This window comes from Chrysochloris asiatica, unplaced genomic scaffold (genome assembly GCF_000296735.1).
Source record: "Chrysochloris asiatica unplaced genomic scaffold, ChrAsi1.0 scaffold00254, whole genome shotgun sequence".
Lineage (NCBI taxonomy): Eukaryota > Metazoa > Chordata > Mammalia > Afrosoricida > Chrysochloridae > Chrysochloris > Chrysochloris asiatica.
The window spans coordinates 3,362,337-3,366,690 of NW_006408772.1; the positions used below are offsets into that span (position 1 = coordinate 3,362,337).

At 39.7% G+C, this 4,354-nt stretch overlaps 1 pseudogene; it reads right to left on the reverse strand.

Annotated features, from left to right (window-relative positions):
- LOC102828112 overlaps nucleotides 1-1,011 on the reverse strand; it is a 5,619-nt pseudogene extending 4,608 nt beyond the window's left edge.
- Nucleotides 1,012-4,354: the final 3,343 nt, after the last annotated feature.

Consider the following 4,354-nt stretch of genomic DNA (forward strand, 5'->3'; position numbering starts at 1 on the left):
CACTTTGTCGAAAATCAGTTGGCTATATGTGGATGGGTTGATTTCTAGTTTCTATATTCTGTTTCATTGATCAATGTCTTTTTCATTGTACAAGTACCAGGGTATTTTGACCACTGTAGCCATGTAGTAAATTTTGAAATCAGGGAGTAAGAGGCCTCCAACCTTGTTCTTCTTCTTAAGCAGTGCTTTGCTTATCCTGGGTCTCTTTTCTTTCCATATAAAGTTTGTAATTGTCATTTCCATTTCTTTGAACAATGTTACTGGAATCTGGATTGGGATTGCATTGTATATGCAAATTGCTTTGGGCAGTATTGATATTTTCATGATGTTGAGCCTTCCTATCCAGGAACATGGTATGTTCTTCCACTTCTGTAAGTCTCTTTTGGTTTCTTGTAGTAGTGTTCACTACTTCTTTGACTCGCCTCTCTTCTAGGTACTCTCTTTGGTCATCTTTAAGGTGTATAATCACTTTGGTACAGTGACCAATGGACTCACTTACATGGCCAGCACTTACAGTAAAGGAAACCCCAGCAGAAGACTACGAGACATATTGCTCATCATCATTATGTTTTGTGATCAAAACCACTTCCTCTGTAATCACATAGGCAGAATAAAAGCCAACACCAAATTGCCCAATCATGGAAATGTCTGCACCAGTCTGCAGAGCCTCCATAAATGCTTTGGTACTAGACTTGGCAATGGTTCCCAGATTGTTTATGAGATCAGCCTTGGTCATGCCAATGCCAATATCCACCAGAGTCAGAGTCGTTCCTGGGGCTTGGAGATGATGCCAATTTTCAGCTCTTTACTGCTGTCCAACTTGGAAGGATCTGTCAGGCTTTCATAGTGAATCTTGTCCAAGGCATAAGAAGCATAAGAGACCAACCCTATGAAGAAAATTTCTTTGTTAGAATAGAAGATATTAATGATGAGTGATATGAATTGGGTAATCTCTGCCTGAAAGGCAAAGGTCTCCATCTCCTCCTCTTCATGGTGCACTTCCTCGGGCATCTTGATGGGGAAAGGGTGCAAGTAGCAAACAGCTGAGTACAGCTCACACAAGGCTTGTGGGGGGTGACTCAAGAGAGCTTATAACTTTACTTTTGAAGACTGAAGAAGGGAAAAGTATGTTTGGGATTATGCAAGATTCACAACTCACTATGATAATACTAGATCCATTCACAAAAAGTTAAACACTGCTCCCCCTCCCCTCTAAATACTGAATGGAACACTCCAAAGGAAGTTGCTGATTTGCTGCACATGAAAGCAATGTTAGAATGGCTTTATGGTGATCAGGATATTTATTCAATGAGTATGCCCCTTACATAGGTTGTGGTAGATATGGTAATCAAGGAGCTCCTTCTGCATGAAGGAGCTTTGAAACAAAGCAGCAATCTGAGAAGTTGTGTTAGATTTGGTGCCACAGCTTCCTTACATGGGTTTTACAGATGCAAGAAATATAAGGGTAATTCACAGGAGAATGGGAAGGGCAATTGGGAAAGAACTTACTCTTATAGGAAAAGATTTTTAGGTAGTTACTGAGAAAGGCAAAGTCCTGGTGTGGCGCTGTGGGATAATGCAATGGACTGCAAGTTTCAGTTTGAACTGCAAGGTCAGTGGTTCAAATTCACCAGCTGCTCCTTGGGAACCCTCTGCAGGGGTTACTATGAGTCAGAATCAACTTAACAACACCAAGCACAACTGAGAAATGGGATGATATAACAGACATTGATGGAGTAGAAACAACTTTTCTGATACAGGACTACAGGAGGTTGGGTAGAACAAAGGCACGTCTTCAGGTTCTCTAATGTTAAGAAGGCCTAGATAAGTTCATTCTATTCACTCTGGTGGTGGTGGTAGTGTGGTAGTTGCAGTTGTGTATCATTGAGATAGTTCTGACTCATAGAGACCCTGCATAGAATATACAAGGCTGTAAATCTTTACAGCCATAAATCTTTACAGTGTGACCAGTAGATTTGAACTGCTAACCATGTGGTTAGCAGCCCATCTAGTAAACCACTATGCTACCAGGGCTCTTTCTATTCACCTTGGTAGTGGTGGTGTGCCACCAAGTTCTGACTTGTAATGACATTGTATAAGGTTTCCAAGTCTATAAATCTTGATGGGAGCAGAAACCCTATCTTTCTCCCCATGGAATGACTGGTAGATTCGAACTACTGAACTTGCAGTTAGCAGCCTAGCATGTAATCAACTACACTACCAAGGCTCTTTCTAGTCCCTCTAGGCAGGAAGAATTTAATGATGGAAATTCCCAGGTGTGACCATTTGAAGCAGAGGCTCAGCTAGTTGATCAAAATAAAGATTGACAAGGGGGCCAGGCCATGGTCTTCTGATATATTCCCTAGCAGGGGTTCTGAGGTCATAAGCACACATCTGGATAAAATGATCTGGGGTTGGGGAAGAGACCTTCTTGGGACTTTTGGGCACAGGAGCTCAATGTACTTTAATCCTAAAGCTTGCCAATAAAATATTGAAGAGACCTTAGGTCAGACTTGGGGTCTTGGTTGTGGCATTGCAGGACAATGCACTGAACTGCTAGATCAGTATGAACCTCAAGGTCAGTGGTTGAAACTCACCAGCTAATCTTCAGAAATATTATACAGGGCTGCTATGAGTTGGAACTGACTTAATGGCACTTAACAATAGCAACAAGATCAGTCTTAGGGGTGTGGGGGTGTGGAGATGCAATGGTTGATGAGACTAAGGTGAAAGTTTGGATGAGAATTGGATTTAAACAGATCTTTTATAAAAGGAGATTGTATCTACCTTCCCTGAATGTATTATTGGTATGGATAATATGTCTAACTGGGGAACACTCCCTCTACCTGATATTGAAAAATGTAAGTCTGCCCTTAGGCCAGTATTGATTGGACATGCTAAATGGGACCATCAGAATTGCTTAAACCATTTCAGATTGTTAATTTAAAACAGTATAAGATACCTGGAGAACTGCTTTAAAGACGCTAAATACTCGAGTGTTGGTACCAACAAATTCTCTGAACACACAGTCCTGTGTAGCCTGTGAAAAAGACAGACGACTCATAGAGGTTGACAGTAGATTATTGAGGTCTAAATAAAGTAGTGTCACCTGTGGCTTTACCTGTTCTACACATGGTATTGATTGTGCAGAAATATATAGCAGGCTAAAGAAGACTGGTGATTGATTTTTACAAATGCCCTTTTCTCAGTGATTGATTTTTACAAATGCCCTTTTTTCAATCCCAATCTCAGAAGAGTCCTCCACAGTTTGCTTTCACATAGGAAGTCATCCCAACACACTTTCAGTGTTTTGCCACAGAGTTATTTTAATTCACCATCTTACTGACATCATATAGTTAGAAAAGACTTGGACTTGGTGCAGATCTCAAGTGCATTGATATTATATTAATATCAAACATAGAAAAACAGACTAGGGCAGATTTGAAAACAATGGTAACCTATATAACCAACAAAAGATGGTTAGTAAATCTAGTAAAAATTCAGAGTCCTGTCAAAATGGTTAAATTCTTGGGAATAACTTGGGTCTGGCCCACCAATGACATTTTGTAGGTAACCAATAATGAATTGCTGTCACTACCTAGCCCAAAGATTAAACAGAGGATCAATGTTTGATTGGTTTATTTGGATTTTGGAGGACACATATTTCACATCTATGAATATTGGTGGCTCCCATCCACAAAACCTGAAGAAAATGAAAACAAGTCCATGAGAGCCAAAATATGACCTTGAATTTATCCCACCTGAACTTAGAGATCATCTGAAGAACAGATTTGAAACATTAAACACTAAAGAACGAAGACCAGAAGAATTGTGGGATGACATCAAGAACATCATACATGAAGAAAGCAAAAAGTCATTAAGGAGACAAGAAAGAATAAAAAGGTCAAAATGGAGTCAGAAGAGACATTGAAACTTGTTCTTCAGCATAGAGATGCTAAAGTAAATGGAAGAGACGAGGAGGTCCAAGAGCTGAACAGAAAATTTCAAAGGTCAGATTGAAAAGACAAAGTCAAATATTACAACAAAATGTGCAAAGATCTGGAATCAGAAAACCAAAAAAGAAGAACAAGCTCAGCATTTCTCAAGCTGGAGGAACTGAAGGAAAAATTCAATCCTCGACTATTGTTATTGAAAGATTCTCTGGGTAAATTATTGAATGATGCAGAAAGCATCAAGAAAAGATGGAAGGAATACACAGAGTCATTGTACCAAAAGGATATGGTTATTGTTCAATCATTTCAAGAGGTACCATATGAACAAGAGCCAATGATACTCAGGGAGGAAGTCCAAAGTGCATTGAAGGAATTGGCAAAGAACAAGGCACCAGGAATTG